We start from the raw sequence: 18,938 nt of genomic DNA, 5'->3' as shown, positions 1-18,938 counted from the left end.
AACCATAGCTTGGCGATCTGAAGGTTCAGCTCCAGCTGAACCTTTGTCATTTCCTCCCTCGCCTCACGCACCCTTGCTGCTAACCTGTGGATGTGCATCTCTGCTGGTATGTCTATTGGGATGGCCAGCTCCGGGATGCTTTGGCAAGTGTCATCTATTACCTGTACCAGTTTTCGATTCTGCGATACCACTTCATCGCGCTGCAAGCTCAATTGTTCCATATTGTTTTTTTTCTCGCTCAAGACTTGCAGTGTGCGGATCTCCCTAGCTCACAACTCTGCAGTTATCCCATCCTGCAAAAATTATAAGGTCTCCAACGAGAGTGCAGCCATATTGATACCGAGACCTTTCAGCGCGCTAACCGTAGGCCTGTCGGCCTCATTTGTTGTCACTAATGCCCCTTCTGGTAGCACTATGCTATTCGTCACCCGAGCGTGCAACATCTGTTCTGTTGTCGGTGTTCCAACTGCGAGGCTGGTCGAAAGGATACCAGCTTGAGGAGGGCGCACCTGCAACTCCTACAGCTACACTCTGAGGGCCCCTGACACAATCTGGTTCACCTGCATAAAATATTGGAGGGCCTCAGAGGTGACATCACACACTATTTCGCCGATGTAGTGCAGATCACCCTCGGTTATGGTGATCGGGTCAATAGACAACATCAATGCCTTGACCTTCTTGCGCCGCTCTGTTTGCTTGGTTGGGTGCTAGCGCTTCAACTACTTTGATGTGGTTTGTGGGTTCACGCCTCCCTCTTCTTCCTTTGCTTCCTGCCCATGTGAAGGTGATGTTTGGACCTCGCATGCCTTCACGGCTGCCTCCTACGTTGTTGCTGCTGCTGCCTCCTTCCTTCTCTTTTCTGCCAACTGCGTGATGCGCAGTTTGGCCTCTTCTTTCTTCCTTTATGTCGCTGAATTTTTTATCTCCGTGATGTCTGGGGCACACCACTTTGGTGGCCATGTCTCCAAGACGTTAAAGATGACATCGTCTGTAGCTACAAATGGTAGCTTTCTCCATTGTTTGGCTGGGTCCTTGCGTGCTCTAATGTAAATGCTATGGTTGTCCACTTTAAATTATGCAAAAATCTACAAGCTGTTGTAGATAATGGGTGACAACTACGGCTTACAGTTGATCCCCATTATGAGGTTCATCTCCATGAACACCCAAAATATTTTACTGTCACGAATTCTAGTGGCATCCTTTGTGGCCCAAAGCAAAGCATACTTCAGGCCTCCGAAAAATCCCTATCAATTGTGGGGAATTAACTATCCTCTGATAATTCCCCTGCAACAAGCACTATGGACAACAGAAGCCATGCATAGTGGAACGTTTTTCCCTGTTCCTGAGCTTCACGACAATTCTCCAAAAACTCCTTGCAGAGGAACTTGGACCAGTTAAACTAGATCCCCTCCTTGCATTGCTCAGCCAATGCAACCACCGGTACGGGAACCTCGTCTGCATGGCACTTGCCCATAACCTTACCGGCCAGTATTTGGGCTGCCACCTTTACTGCTTTGTCATTAATGCTGGATATGGCATAGCCCCTTTTCTTCTTTGCCAGCTTGTACTTCTTCTTCATGGCCTCCGCGATGGCCAAGTCACTGCTCTTCCCTTCTAAGATGACCGCAAGGTCCTCTCCTTTGCATGGAAGCTGGGAAATGCAGTGAATCAAGTCTGTCGGGTTGGGGATGGGCTCCTCCAGCCACAAACACCCATCATGCATTAGGTAGAGCAGCTACCTGATGACGAAAATGGTTAGTGGGGCGCGGTGGAAATGTGGCACCCAGAGCAGGTTAAGTAGCCTGACCTTTTCCACTCCACGTAACCACTTTCACCACTCTAATTTTGTAACCCCTGCCACAGTGTTCTACTTGGGCTTCATGAGGTGCGAGGTCTCAAGGTGAAGGAACTTCTCGTGGTCAGCGAGGTCCCAATCTTTGAATTTTAAGCTTGGCACCCGTCCCAGGTGCGTGCCCTCAAAAATAATGTTGTCTGGGAGGAGAGGGTCTGGAGCGATTTCTTGGTCTCATCAAGGGCCTTGGGCACTTTATCCTTCCCTTTATGTGGGGGGACATAGGCGAGCAGTTTTGTCAAGGGGGTGCGCAGGCTCAGCTTCCGCCTCCATGCCTTTATCCTCGTCTTTTGCAATAATCAGGTCCTCCAGGTCTTCTTCTTCTTCATTGGTTTCTATGGTGACAGCTTTCCCCTTGTCCTCCATTGACATCTCGGTGCACAACAAGTTCCGTGGGGACACGTGTATAGGGACCATCTTTTGCTTGTCCTTCTTTGGTCTTGGCGTGCACAGTGATTTCGGGATTTCTGCCACAATCCTGGCACCTTCTGGAGCATCCCCCATGGTCAAGGCCTACATGGCCTCTTCAGTGGTCATTTCTATTATCTCCATAAGTCTTCATCTATTACCATCATGTCTGACCAGAAATCTAGCACTCGTGAACTCATGGGCTCAATTCATGCTCGGCACAAGAAAAACAGGGCTCTGCTCAATAGCTCAATTCGCAAATGACCAATTGTTGTTTTCTGGGTAGCCCTTTGTAATTTATAGTGCTTTTTGAATTTGAATCCGACCCTTCCCCCCAAATCTGGTTCACTAATGCTCCCTTGGCGGCAGATTTTCCCAAATTTTTCCCATAAATCGTGTCTTAAATGCCTGTCGCCTGCTCCATTTGGTCTCAAGTTGAGCATCCCATCGTGAATAGTGACTTCAATGGTCACTTTCTGGCTAACCCGGGTGGTAGGGCAACCCCTTGTGCGCGGTCACGAACCTTGTGACTCTTTGCTTCTACGTGCAGCTCTAACATCGCGCAGCTCCCAGGCAGAATAGTTTATAGTCTCGCGCTTCCTTTCAACTACCTGGAGTGCTAAGACTATACTTGCCTTGGCTAGTTAGGTGGTCACACCACCTGTGTAAAGTTTCATCCTGTCATCCATCACGTTTCCTGGGAAATACCCACCTTTCATTGTTACAGACAGCATTGTGCACTTTATCATCTACAATGCGCTACCCTCGGTGATCAGCTTAGTAATGTGCGGTCCAAGCCAAGGCATCAGACTGATCAATTCACATCGATAGGCCTAGAACCCGTTATCGTGATCATGTGAATCTTGCCTTATCAACCTAGTCTTTTTACCGAGAAAATCTTCCTTTATATCGTCCTCTAGTTTCTTGACTTCCGCGTCCACCAAAGTGCTTTTCTTTCTTAATCGTATCCTTTCTTCTTCAAGTTCCTGGAGCCTAGAATTTCCCAGTTGGATTTCTTCTTCCAAGTTTCCATGAACCGTCGTATCTATCGGTGCTATCATGTGCAGTCCAAGCTTTTCATGTACTATAGGACTTATAGTGTTTTCTTGATACTCTAGCCTTAGTGGTGCCTGTGCGGTCAGGTGCTTGCACGCGGTCTTATATGCCCATAGAACTGCTGGTATGCACAGGTCCCATTCAGTCTGCTTCATATTGTGGACCTTGTACATCGCTTCGCATACTTGGTTAAAGGCTTCTGTGTGGATATCCTTCTATGCACCTAGTCTTTTTGCACTCCGTGGTTCCAACTGGAGGGGTCGTTCATGCCATTGCCTTTCCCGCACCTTCTTACTGACCGTATCTTCTAACGTGAAGGCTATGTACATCCGTGCAGGTTTCACACCAGATGCCTACATCCATTTGGATAGGTGGGCGCGTGGTCATTTTTGTCCATCAATCTTGTCTGTTAATTGCATCAGAGGCTTCCCAAACCGTGTGCGCATCATTATTCTGCAGTCGTGCCAGTCCTCCAAACTTCTTTGGTGCATACCCCACCATCTTGTGGGCATATCACGTAGTACCCATTTCAAAGTGTCGAAGCGTTGTTGTTCCGACACTTCTTTTTCAAATCTATTCAAGAAGTCATCCACCTAGCTTAACCCGTCGTACATAGGCAAATCTCTTACCTCTGTTGCTACATAACACAGCGATCTCGTCATCGTGTTATAGTTGAGCATGGTTACCTCATGTCATCGGTTCTACCATCATTCTATCTCCTCGTCGGAATCTGATGTGCAGGAGCTTTCGTGCTCCCAAGAGATTCAACTATCCGCGGTTGGATTTACCCAATCTTTCTCCCGCACATTTTTCTTGTAGATGAAGTCCAAATCATCGTCGTTTTTGTAGTCATGCATTGGCTCCGTGTAGTTTGATCCTTCTGCTAGGGCTAAAGCTACCACTACGCACAGAGACTTTTTCTCAAAAATCATCTTGCGCTTCTTTATATTTATCACTCCATTCATGTCAGTGGCCCAATCTATTCCCAATAGAGAGGGGTAGGGATTACTATCATAAACAATCTCTATCACTTCGAAATCTGATAGTGAGCTTGCTCCTCCGATATCTACTGTGCTTCCCTGTAATCTCCCCATAGGTAGGATATTTTGTTGGTTCGCAATTCGCAGTTGGATAGGATACCATTGTAGTGTAGGCCCTCCCATGCACTCCCATGTCTGCTTCGGCAAGACGTTCGCATCCAATCCTAGATCCAAAATTACTTGGTCCATCTCATATTCCCCAATCTACACGGTCAATCTCATTTCCCTTCCCCTTCGCATTGTGTGCTTTCCGAGCTTTCGGACTACACACGGTTCTCCTTGTGTGGTCCCTGCACATCTATTTATGAGTTCTTGCAGTCCCTTTACAGCCTTGTTGTCACGCAGAAGCTTCATGCATGTTTCCAAGAACATAGTGAGCATTGATGGGTCCATTTCCAGCTCCAGTCTGTCTTTACTTCCTGAAGTGGAGGCATCAACGAAGCTCCTCTTAGCTTCCATGAAGGTCTCCTTAGCATGCTCCAAATCAAATTCTATTTCCTTCGTTGGAGCCTTGCGAACCAGGGTACTTTCTTCAGGTTTCTTTCCTTTGTCATCTCCTGTCGTAATTCCACCTTGGAGCATGATATTTACAATAGGGTCTTCCTCGCACAGCTCAGACCTCATCATTTGCAAGTTCTGAGTCGGAGGAGGTTGGAGTGCTCCTTTATTGTGAAACCTTGCTATCAGTGTGGGACAATCCTCCGTCTCATGATCAAACAACGTACAATACAAGCATGATGGTCATGTTGGATTCGTACAATCGTGGGCATAATGCCCTGTCCCTCCACAATTGTAACATATTAGCTATCCGCAACCTCTTCCTGGTCCCCCTCCACCTCGGCCTCGTCCGCGCCCCTAAAATCCAGTGCGCGCCATTCCTGCATTTTGATCGAGGGGCCGTGTTTCGGCCTAAACTCTGTAGGTAGGAGTTCGATCCATCATCAGCTCATAACTTCTACAGGTGCACTTATCATGTCCTACTGATCTACAAAACTTACATAACAAATGTTGTGAACTCTATGTATACTTCTATAATAGATGGCAGTTATCTATAACATTCTTTCCTCCTATCTGACAAATTGCGCACCATAGTGCAGGCACCGCGCTCGGTCTCGCTTGTGCCTCCGGTCTTAATGGCATTGGCCCTCCTCCCACAAGGTAATTCACGAACACCAAGCAGTGGTCCTTATCATGCCCCTGACCCTTGCATTTTACGCACCATACCTCATCGCACACTTTTGGGCAAGCTGTCCTGTCTTGTTTCAAACTCTGCATTTCCAGGCACAAGTTTTTCAACTGCGCGTGAATCTGCCGAACTCCCAAGTTAGGACCTTGTATAAGTGTCTCCTACAATCTCATCATGACCTCCAAGGCCTCAGCCTAAGTGGTTAGCCTCTATTGTGACAGCGCATTCCGTAGATGCGACGTTAACAATGCTACAAACCATTCACAGTGTTGCCCATATGTTAATATCATGTTTGCTTCGCGAATTGTGCACTTCAGTGTTTAATCCAACTCCCATGGGGTTTTGCCTGGTAGCATTGTGATTTCCTTGAAACTAATGATTGACTGCACCTCTAACTTTGGCTTGCTAAATTCCTTGTTTAGCCCAATTTGGATATCGACGATCCTTGCATTCAGATTGTCATTGGAATGCTTAATGTACCAGGTCAGTATGCAATCTTGCACAGCACTGACCAACGTCGCATTATTTATATTTTCATATGTGACACCCTTTTCTTCCTATATAGCTTTTATCATGAACCAAAACTGGTCTGGATCTTCATTCCCTACTCCCTTGAACACTGGAAACTTTATCGCGCTTACCATATTGACTCACGGGGGTGGTATGGGTGAAGATGGGGGTGAAGACGGTGAAACTGGTGGTGGTGTGGGTGGGGGTGGTATGTGCGGAATTCTCTGTCTTATCAAATTGATCGCACTTCTTGATGAGACCCTCGCAAGCTCTTCTTCGTCACAGAGGTGAAATCAAGGGGCTAGTTTCTAGTTCTACGGTACCTTCATTTCTATAGATCCTCCCACTTCGCATAGCCCCAAACATCAATTTATTCGCAATAACCCATTTCTCACATAGTAGCATTTTAATCCAATTATTCAAAGATGTAACGTACTTACCTCGCGGCCCTTTGAGGAAGCGTCGTTCTGCCTCGCTATAGCTGACTGAAGTATCTACCATGAACTCAGTGATGAATCCTCCTATGATTCAATCGAGCCAATGATCAACGGCATGCATGGTCTTATCTTTTGATGCTTCCAGTATACACACCAATTCTGGAGTCCACACAATAGGTTTGTCGAGTTTACACCTTCCTTGGCTATCTGCTATCTTTGTGATCCACTCGTACAACTTACTGGGGAAGGCTGCAAAGAAAATTTCATAGATTTCTGTATATAAGTAGTAGTCTAACCACTCTTCCTTTGAAATTTGTGGATTCCTGTTTTCCTGTGCCGTGAACTCGTGAATCTTCTTGTCCAAATCATTTCCTTTCTTTGTCAAATTCTGGTGATGCAACATCATACATCTCTATGAAGATCTCGATCCCGGCAACAGAACCATTTGTTGGCTTGTTGGGGCCTGACCCAGGTTCTGAGTTAACTAGCCAAACAAATCCCGGTACTACTGGCCCTTTCAGAAACAGTCTGCGAAGTGCGGACTGAGGTCTCACCCGAAGTAGTATGGGAGGGTGCTAGCACCAGGTTTCCGCACCCTTGAGATGTCTGAGAGGTTCGAATGGTTCAATGTTTGTTCCTACGCGCAGGTTGCTTTACGCACTTTCCTGTTCCTCGCGGCCTGATACACTGCATTTGCGCAGCCCTACCCAGGGGTTGTGCGCTACACTCTGCGCTATTACCCAAGATCTTACTTATCTTCCAATACTAGTTAATTACCCACTTGAATGCCTTAAGTTATAATTAGTTTATACAAAACATTCATACAGGCCCGTGCAGTAAAGAAATAGTATACTTGCAAATTATATCCAATCATCCATTAACCCAGGAAAAGATACACAAAAATGTAGTAAAACTTCTCTTTATTGATTTTCCCAATGGTTATAGACTCGACCTGCCCTCCGCACTCAGCTTCAAGGGTCCATGCACTCAGTTGCAGACTATTAGGCCTCTGTGAACTCAGCTACAGAGCCTTCTCCTACTCTACGACCCACAGACACACTTTACACTTCGACTCAATCACTTAGACTTATCATCCTCATCTTCTTCATTTGTCATTTTCACTTAGAGCCTCGCTCTATTTATACAATCCCATGGTCCACGAACCATGGGTAGGTCTATCCAGCGACATGACATTACAAAACTAGGGCGGACAACCCTGTGACCCTATTATGACTTCGTGCTCCGCACTCGCAATTCGCAGAGCGTTTACAAAAGACTTGGTCAAAACTTGGGCTTTAAGCCCCAAAACATGCCTTGGGGGGATTCCATGCCCAACACTTAGTCTCTTCTAGCGTCGCAAGAGGATTATTAAAATAATACTTAATGTACCATGTTAGAGCGTGATCCTGCAAAACAGTAACCAATCGTTCCTTCTTTATATTGTCATCAGTAATATGTTGTGTTGTCCATACAGCGTTCGCAACACACTAGAACTTCTCTGGATATTCACTTCCTATGACGTTGAAGATCGGCATCTTCATTGAATTCTCTATATTGAAGGGTGGAGGTGGAGGTGGAGGGGTGGGCGAAGGTGTATGCGGAGGACATGGAGGCAGAGGTGGAGTGGATGGATGGTTTGTTCTGGGAATCCCCTGAGTGATTAGATGAATAGCGCTTCGCTGCGTAGTCTACCTTGCCCCTTCGTCGTAACTTGAAGGAGGTCTAATCAAGGGGCTATACTCTGGTCCTGATCCTTCACGATTTCTAAAGAATCTTCCACTTCGCATAGACCCAAACATCAAGGTAATGGTGTCACCCGTTTTTCACATAACAGAATTTTAATCCAAGTATTCAATGATCTCAAATACTTACCTCATGGTCCCTTGAAGAATCTTCACTCCGCTTTGCTATATTTGACTGAGGTATCAACTGAAAATTCTGTAACAAATCCTCCTAGAATTCGATCAAGTCAATGATCGACAACCCACACGATCTTGTTTTCAGAGGCTTCTAGTTGTCGCACTAATTTTGGAGCCCACACTTTAGTACTATCGAGCTTCCACCTTCCTTGACTGTCTATCAACTTGGCTAACCACTGGTACAATTCAATTGGGAAGGTGTAGAAGAAGATTTCGTGTATCTCTGTATATAGATATTTGTCCAACCAATCTTCCTTTGACAGGCACGGATTCCTATTTTCTTATGCTGCGAACTCGTAAATCTTTTGCTCCAGCCACTTTTCAATTTCTTTCTTAGTCAGGTTCTAATGATGCGACATCACACATCTCTTTCAGGCAGATCCTAGTCTCGAAAATGGAACCATTTGTTGGCTTAGGGGGTCCTAACCTAGGTTTAGAGTTAGTTGCACCAACCAACAAAACCCTACACTACTGGCCTTTTCGGCAACAACCCACGTAGCACAGGCTGTTGTCTCACCCAAAGCAGTATGGGGGGATTCAAGAACCAAGTTTCTGCATCCAGAGACTATTGTGATGTCTTTTAGTGCCTTGGATATGCCTTCGTGTAGATCAATAAACTCTTAGGGCACATTACTGCAACTTTGTCAAAACGGCCTTCAGGCCTTCATGAAGATTTACGATCAGTGCTTGCAGACCATTAACAGTCGATTTACCTACTTACGCACATCAGAAAGAAGTCCTAAATTGGTGTTCACGTAGATCTACTTAAGTCGTTAACAAACATAATAGGAATCACCAAAGTCTTCGCGAAAGTAGTTAAACATGCATTGCGTACAATATTAAGACTTATTCAAGAGAATCACGTAGTATTCAATCAATATTTCATAAAACAAGTTATTCATCAACATCACATAACATAAATAGACATGAACATAAATACTCAATAATTATTCAAAAACTTGTCTTTATTTATCTCAATTCACATATTATAGACTCAAAACTGCCCTACGCACACAACTGCAGGGGTCCACGGACTCAGCTGCAGACTCCACCTAGGCCTCCGCGCACTCAACTATGGATCCTTTCTTTCTCTATCTAAGTGCAAGAAGCAAATCCTTCCTGCCTTAGCTCCTTCAATCAACCCAATTCTTTATCTCTTTTATTCTTAGTTACCTCTTCCTTTTGCTAAGACTCACTATTTATAGACTTTTTTCATACAATGCCATGGTTCGCAGACCATGGGTGAATCTCAAAAACCGACTCAAAATTTATCCAAAACAAGGGGCTAAGCCCCTTTGACTCCTAATCATCTACGCGCTCTACATCCATAAATCATGGAGACTTTACATTATTTACAAAATTGTACCAAAATTTGGGTTATCTTAACCCCAAACTAACCCAAGGGACCCCATCCCAACAGTGACAAAGTGGTATCAAAGGTTATTATCAAACTAGTAAAAGGAAAAAGAGGAAATTTTGGGTACCCCATAACCTCTATAAGTCATTGAGGGCACTGAGTATGTTAAAAGGTGGTATCAAAGCTTCTAGGTTGAACACTTGGACTAGATGGGATCTATGACAGATGAAATGAAGTGCAAAAGTTATACACTAAACCATTGGAGATTATAAATTTGGAACTTTGTGTTATTTAAAGAATGATTGTTTTGTGCAAGTATTTGTTGTTTGTTAAATTTCTCTATAATTATTTACTACATGCATATGTGGTTAAGTGATATTATTTTGTTGTATATATGAATACACTAATTTTACTTAAAGAATAATTTAAGTTGATGCAACAAGATAAACAAGTAGAATGTTTACTAGATTCCCTGGAGTAGCCCAACAGGATTGCAAAAGTTCATGATTGAATGATGCAGTCAAAATTATGAGTGAGGATATCTTAAACTATCTCTTGTTGTCTTATACTTTTCTTTGATGTTTTGAGAAGTTGTCATAAGTTGATGAATAATAGTATAGGCATAATAAAATGCAAAATATGAAACAGTTTAGAGAGCCATGTTCATCCAATAGATATTAAATAATTATATGCCAATATGCATGAAGGTATGTTAGGTGCATACAGTAATGGATGTGCAGGCATAAAGACTATGAGTAATTCGTTTTCATAACTTGATTCAAATAACTAATAGTGGTTAATGATAGACATGTAATAAGAAGCAAGTCGACAACAAAATTAGGAAGCCAATGAAAATGTTGCATGTAGTCTTACGAAACCAAGGCTATGGAAACTAAGGTGATGATGAGAGAATGGCATAGGTAATACCTATGCATGTTGATATACATGTTATGAAAATGTGGTGAGTACATCAATAAGAGGTTTGCTACCATTCAGTGGTCTTCTCTAGATAAGTGTTCTACAAATTATTGATTATGATTCTTGAACTTTAAGCATACTTAAATTCTTATTGGAATGCTTGATTAAGTGCATGATATGAGTATATGGTAATGAGATTGCATAAATGAATGATCATATTTTAAGACAATGGAACTAATACAATGTGTGTTGAGACAACTGATATGCACAGGAGTTCAAATGGGTGCTAGGTGTAGCATTATGCACTGATTGCAGACTATGTCATGGTTATTAGCCTTAATAAAAGGCTGATTTAAAATTTTGATGATGATAATGTAACACCCTCCTCCCACATCTATCCAAGTAACCAACCAACCGAGGTAAAAATGTGGTGAATATTTGCCATGATATGCTTCAACTCCCTATGTGGCAGTTAAGGAAGTGGAACCGATGGAACACTCTACACAAACCTTCCAAATATACTACAGAACCCCTAGGAGCCATCCAATCCTTCCAAGTGACTAGCCCCTAAGACAAACTGACCTTTTACTACCTTAAACCCTTAGTCACTCCCATAACATGGTCATGAGTGTGACTGGAACCCTATAGTCACTCCCACAGCATGGGCATGCATGTGACTAGGGACTTTCCCAGGTATTTTTGTGCCTGCAACTCCGAATTATGTGCCACTTTTATGGCTAGGGGTTAGGTCACTACCCAGAATTCCATGAAACTTCCAGAAATGAAAGATAACACCAGAATTGTTAGGGTCCTGTCGTCTAGGAAACACAGTTTTTTCTTATCTTACTATTCCATTTTTGAGGTATTTTGTAAATTTTAGCCTATGAATCACAAGGTGTCATAGTCTAATGGTTTCTATATGAAAGCGTTTGTGCGTGTCATAGGTTTTAATCCCCACTGTAAAGGTTCATTTCATAAAGGGGTCTTTGAACCTAAAGTTGAATTTTGTAAAATTCTAAAGTCTAAATCCATGTGAGGGTTATAAAGTCATAATTTCAAATGTGTAATCATGGGGGGAAGGAATCATTGAGGGTTCAAGGGGTCATTTCATGGGGTTCATCCATCATTAGTCAAATTCATGTTAGTTAGATTCAGTTAATTACAATTGTTATGGGTTTGGTTAGTGGTCTTTACTTCTCGTCATTGATCATCATTGGAAGATATCCTCATGTCACTTCACTCTACATCCACCCAATAATTCATCCTTATGACATGAAAGAAGGTATACAAAGGCATCAATGTCATTTTTTTTAAATGCGCTCATTCCTGCTCTATTATAGCCCGTGGTCTGAGAAATTTTGAAAGTTTGCAAAGGGTCAAAAGTTAGTGTTTGGAACTCAGAAGAAAGGAGGTCATTGCGCAAACTACCACGCTACCCAACTGTTGTGCACAAGGTTCAGAGTCTTCACGGGGGTCTATGTAAGTATATTACTCATTATCCTCATTTCTCATGGTGTCTAAGAAAATAATATTGCTCCCCGGCCATTGTTTTCATTAAAGATTTGGTCAAGTATTGATAGAGATCGTCTGTGTTTTTATTTTCTCCACATTCTCTGCATAAAGTTTGTATGTTGTTGGTCATTATTTGAAATATCCATTTCATGGTTATGAGGGTTTGTGTAACGTATTCGGCCTCAAATTTAACCTAAGACTCAGTTTACACCACTGGAAACTGGCCATAGCCTCTCAGCTAAAGTTGTTCATTGTTCTAGCATGTATTTTACATGTAAATCATTGTTATGGCATGTATTTCTGGCATATAATGTTTTCAGTGTATTTTTTTCCAAAACCCAAAGTCATTTCCATCTCATTGAAACCACTGTCAATTACCTAAATTGCCACATTTCATCGTGTTGTCACTCACTTACCTGCTCATTTTGTTGTCACTTAATCCCTGTGAATTTCCCTGTCACATCCTCTATCCACATACATTTGTGTTTTACACAAAATTGGATTTGAAAAGGTGTTCAAAAATCTACATAACCAAATGGAAAACCCTAGGAACAGAAGGAAAACCAAGGGAGGAGAAGTGGTCTGATTTGAACCCAGAAGTTTGGAGATGATCAATGTTGACCCAGATATTTGAGCAACATTTGAACAAACAGGTTGTATAGTGTTTTGTGAGAAAATTAAAACTTATGGTTATCACTTTCAATTGGCCAGTATATTTTCCCTCAATCTCAAAGGCAACCATGTGAAGATTAAGAACTTGGAGTTTATAGTTTCAGAGGAAACCATCTCCCAAGACACAGGGATACCATTACTAGGTGAAAGTTGGTTTAAAGGCATGGAACTTGATGCATCACACTACAAAGACTTTGTGAAACCTCAGTACAAAGGCAAATATGGGCCTACGTTTCCAAGAAGTTACCTATTGAACCACCACAACAAACTCCTGAAAGTAATACAAAGATATTTCACTTGTGAAGGTCGTTTTAGCAGAGTATACCAATACCATATCAGGATACTCATGCATTTCACTGGAAAAAGGAGTCTTAACTTACCTCATTACCTCTTCAAAATCTTGGGAAAAATGGCAGAAAAGGTTCAGTCCAAGGGAGAGAAACATTTGCCCAGTTTGTTCCACTTTGCACTAATTAAATTGTTAGCCTTGAATGAATTAGAGAAGAGGAAGAGTTCTTGGGAAGCTTTCTTGTCAACATCAGGTTTGCTAGCCCATTCAAACGTCTCCAAAAGTCAAGAAGGCCTTCCCTCAGTAGGAACAAATGAAGAAACACTTACAGCTGAAGAATATGTCAGTATGCATGAATTTGAAAAGATTGAGAAGTCGTTGAAGGATAAGAGAGCAGCAGACAAAGGGAAAAGTAGGGTGCCACAAGCTGCCCAAGAAGAAACACAGTTTCTCCACAAACCAAGAACTAGGTCAGCTACAAAGAAGATGATTGAGGAACCAGCCTCTAAGAAGACAATTGAGCCATATGATGATGCACCAGAGAAATTAGAGGAAGGTGGTCAAGAATTTGGAGAAGATAGCCAAGAGGCTCCCATGGAGGACAAGGATCTGAAAATCATAGAGCTGCAGGACAACCTTGACAAAGCTCATCTCATGGTGGCTTATTTACAGAAGGAAAACATGGAGCTTAGACACAAAGTAGTAGAGGTAGCTACATATAGTGAAGGTGAATCATCCAGGAAGCCTTCTAAACCTACAACCAAAGACAAAGGCAAGCAAGTGATTGAGGTGGAGGAGTTAAATGTGCCAAAATAGTCAAAGGGACCCAAGACAAGATCAGCAGCTAAGAGGGAAGAACAGATGAAAGAGACCCTTCCAGCAACAGAAAAGCCAAATTTTAATGAATGGAAAGAGTATCAAAAATTGTTTGAGAAAATTGAGGACGTCCAACATCATGTTGATGAGGTGCTAGAAAGGAGTGAAAGGTACAAAGAGGAACTATGCGTTGAAGTATTGGAAGCTCTTGACACAATTGATAAATCCAAGATAGTTTTGAAATGGAATCTACCTTTACACAGACAAATAAAGAGCTACTGCATAAGGAACTTGATCATGAGAAGAAGGATAACACTGATGAAACAAAAGTTGGCCAGGACTAGAAAACAACTTTAGAAAACCAAATAGTCATCTAAGCAAGTCGAGCAGTCATCTAGCAAGTAGGCCATAGTTACAAAGCAATCCAAGGAATCCAAACCATCATCTAGCAAGAAGAGGAGGAGGTAGCCTTGGAATTTTGGCTGAGGCTTCCCCAAAACTGTGGCATAAGGAGGTCATGTTCATGTTGCCATTTTTTGGAGTGTTTGAGGTTATATGCTCTGTTTCGTTTTGTTGAAGGCTAAATCCATGTTTTGATGAAAATGTGGATATTTTGGTTGATTGGAAGTATGTTGGGTGTTATAAGGTTGGATGAGATGATCGTTTGATCACTACAATCAGTTTGGAGTAGGAGATGTCAATACAAGATCCGAATTTCACATCTGTTGTGCAAGTGGGATTAGTCAGTTGGGAGGTCTACAAAGTTGGGAAGAGTATTTCAAAAGGTTCTACAACAACATGAAATCATCTCAAGTGCACCCATTAGCTCATCTTTATCTAGTATAGCCTACAACCATGCTAGGTTGGAGACCTATTTCACATTGTTGTGCAACTGCTGCGCAAGTTTATCAGCTATGGCTATCTTTACAAAATTCTATTTTGGGACATTCTAAAAGTTTTTTTAATGGTTGGATAAGCAAGGATAATTTAGTTTATCTTATAAGTCAGTACATGATGTTTCTTAATTTTTTGTAAGCTTTAAATCAGTGATATTTCTAATTATGATAGCTTCTATATGGTAGGTTCCTGTTTTTCTACAAATACATTGTATCTAGCCTATTATACTTTTGTGCAGTGAATTCGACCACCTTAGAGTGGAAATTTCGAATTCCTTTTTGTATTTAATGAGGTAAAGATATGAAAAATGGTTTCTGGTGGTTAGTAATGGTATTTTGAGAGAAGACTATTGGCAATTCTTGTAATTTTTCTGAGAATATTAATACAAATCCAATTGTAGAAGTACAAATCTATTTTTTACCAGAGATTCAAGTACTTGGTGCTTTGACGTATGTCCCTTTTTCTTATGTGAATGTGCGTTATTTCTTTTTTTACCATATTATCTCTTAAATATTTTGAATGTTCAAACTATATTTTTTGGAAATCGTCCATTGTAAGGTGCTCAAATGCATGCATTTTAAGTATTATTCCATTTTGTTATGATTATATGTTCAAAATTATTTCCAAGATAAATGCTTTCTTTGTAATAATCCTCATTTTGTTATTTTCTGCTAAAGTTATTGATGAGCCTCAGTATTGCAACTCCCAAGGCTACCGACTTTAATTATCAACCTGGGGTTCGTACAAACCTAAGAGGTATCGACACTATATGTGCAGCATACAGTGTGTCCTTCCTTTACGGTCATGAGAGAAAAGATATGTTGTCTATTTGCAGGAATGAAAGACTGAATTTAAAAATGCTTGTAAAGTAACATGAAATCCTCAATCTACTTATGAACATACTTTGCTTGCAAAAGAACCCTACTTAACCCTATTTGTCACATGTGATGTTTTAATTAATCTAAGCATGAAATCTTATCTAGAGAATACTAACTACTGTGTGCACGTTTAAATATAAAATAACTCATTTTTTTAATCTTCTTACTTTATAAATGCAAATGCTAATCTTTCCTTGTTCTTTGGCAGGGGAGAAACGTATGGAGGAAGAGGGTTAAAATGGTCTTGATGGCATGGAGGTCAAGCAGAGGCCTAATACTAGCTTAAATAATGATTTTTCTCAATTTAAGCTCAAAATGGGCTGCTACAGGATTTCCTATCGGATGTACTAGTTCTCCTACAGGATCCCCTAGTTCTCCTACAAGATCCCCTGTTTTACTTAGGATGTTATAGATTTACTATACAAAATTATAATTCATCGAATGACCAAGGAAATAAAATCCAAATTGGATGGGACAAACATTTTTATTGACTAGGATGTCTTAGGTCCCCATTCCAAGTGGAATCACTCAAAAAGACTTCTGTTAACCCATTCTAAAAAATAGCAGAAAATTACTAGTCGAAAATATAGAAATTCGAAAACTAGTGAGCTAGTAAATCCATAAAATGCCTAACCTAATCAAGTGCAAATGCAATGGGGTAAATTTTTTTATGAACTAGAATTTTTTTTTTTGATCTAATGCAAGTGGAACCAACTCGATTGAAGCTCGTTAGCATGCTCTAAAAAATAGCAAAAATTTATTGTTCTTTGCCACAAACGAGTTCTAGAAATCTAGATTTGGGAATAAGAAAGCTAATCCAAGTAGTTCAATGATTACTATGACCTTTCAAAGTTTTTCCAAGGGTGAAATTATGTTTTTGATCCTTCAAAATAACTTACATCAACCATTTAACCCAATCCTACAACAATAAATCATTAATATTGAAGCCAAAAATAAAAAGAAATAAAAACAAGAGATGCATGTGAATAAGAAGTGAAAAGAAGGAAAGAAAATGATACAAAAGGGCTCTGAGTCTCCTGGGATGGCCAAGCCCAAGGAAACTCAGATACCTATGGAGGAGAACAAGATTTAGAAGCTTAACATGACACCAATCTTCATTATTTTCATCAATACAATTACATCCCTGCAAGAAAATAGAATGGAGCTGCAGAAATACGAGTTCTCTCCACAAGAACACTAATGAAAATCTCCCTATAGGAAAATTAGACTTGGTACTTATACAAAATGATTAGGAATAATTCCCCATGAATGGAGGAATATTTCCCCACCAAAATCCCTTGATTAGTGGATCTGGTTCCCAATACTAGGAATTTGCATTAAATGGTAGGGAACACATTCCTAGATTTTCTCAATCATTGGAGTTCCACAATCTATGCCATAATTCCATAATATCTTATTGATTTATTATTTAATATTGATCCTCCTATAGTGGGGAGCAAGTCCCTAAATTATCTCCTCCTCCGAATCTTCATAATCTGCCCAATATTCTCATAATATTCCACAAAAATAAATAATATTAGGCACAAATATGCAATTATTCATAAACCTTCCTAATGAATATATTAAAGTTAAAAAGACATTATCTAATGCAAAAATAAAGGTATAATGTGCTGAAGGATGGTCATAGGCCTTAATTTATGTTTAATTTAGAGGCATGGACCTTAATTTATGTCTAATTTAGAGGACATAATTTAGAGGCCTATCATACCCCTTACTGAAAGTGTTGCTCATCCTCCGAGCAACTTAGTCACCTCAATGTGCCTCATTCGTGGCCCTGGTGACCTCTCTCTTGTACGTTAAGGATGTTGGTCGTAAGTTATACAAGAACAAGCCCAAAAACAAATTTGTGCAAAGAAAAATCCTTGTTTCTTGAGATTATTAGTTTGCCTTCTTCCCCTTATTCAAGATCGTTCTTGAATATTTTCAGTGTGGCAAGGTCTTCCACATCCTTATCAACCTTCTACTACCTTGTTCCACCATTTGGAAACCTCTCAAACCTTCAAAATGTCTTTAGATGAGAAATAGGACATCATGTAGTAATTCCTGTCAAAACTACAGGAAACCTTGTTAAATCTATAGGAAACCTTTTTTGAGCATAAATGATAGTTTGAGCCTAGGACAAGCCCTCAACTTGACTCCCATGCCTTTATCTTATTTCTATAACATCTTTTAGGCCTTGGACAAAAGCTGGAAAGAGATTAGAGACCTCTTGGAAAGTCTCTTTTCATCACTGCAGTTTGAGTTCTATTTTTATGGTGGATGTCTCATTTCCTTTTCTTGCCTTCTTCTCTCTTATGGCCTAGATGGTTGACTAATGGCCTTGAAGTTCTCTGTTTTGATTAGGTTTCTCTTAGGCACTGTCATTTTTGGTTTTAGCACAACTTTTCTTTCTTCCTTCTTGTAGCAGCATTCTGCCTTCCTGTAGTAGTCATTCCTTCTTCCTTCAGAGTCTTCTAACTGTATGGGAGTGATGAGAAATGATGTAGGTTTGTGAAAATGGAGAGGATTCTCTTTGCTTTTTCAAGAAATTTTCAGGGTGAGATAGGGTTTGTTCTTGAAATTATGAAATGGGATGGATGAATGATGGATAGATAGTGAATATGAAGTGGATGGAGGGCTTGGAGTGTTGTGGTGACTTGGCCTTTGCAAAAATTTCTTCTTTTAACTGTTGTCCTCATTCCTTGAAATCATCACCCTTCATAATTTGACTTTTCAACATTGCATGAGTGAAGGAGTGAGTTGCAATTAACTAGTTGAAGGTAGCTGAGACTGTTGACCCATCCTTAGCTTATAAAACCTCATCTCTCATGCATTGACAACAAATTTATAACTATAATATGCTCAAGAGAAGAGGTCAAGAATATTGCATACCTGTACCTACCTAATGGTTGTTGGAGAGACATGCATGTTGCTGCTGAGTTGATGTTGTTGTGCTTCTCATGACTCAGGTACATCTTCTTGACTGCTTTTTTCTTTTTTTGTTGATGGGTTGTGTTCTTGTTGATGTTCAGGTGATGGCTTCCTATGTTGTTGCTGAGCTCTGGAGGAGTTTCATTGTGCTTGTAGTTATGCTTCTCCTCTTTCAATCGTGGCGCTGAAGGTTAGGCCTGGAGCCTGTTGTTATTTCCAAATAGGCTGTTGTAGCTGCCCTTTTTTTCTTTTGAATGTGT

Source organism: Pinus tabuliformis, chromosome 4_2, assembly GCF_031772625.1.
Source record: "Pinus tabuliformis cultivar Carrire ecotype Pingquan chromosome 4_2, CPIR1, whole genome shotgun sequence".
In the NCBI taxonomy this organism is placed as follows: Eukaryota; Viridiplantae; Streptophyta; class Pinopsida; order Pinales; family Pinaceae; genus Pinus; species Pinus tabuliformis.
This window is presented reverse-complemented; position numbering follows the sequence as displayed.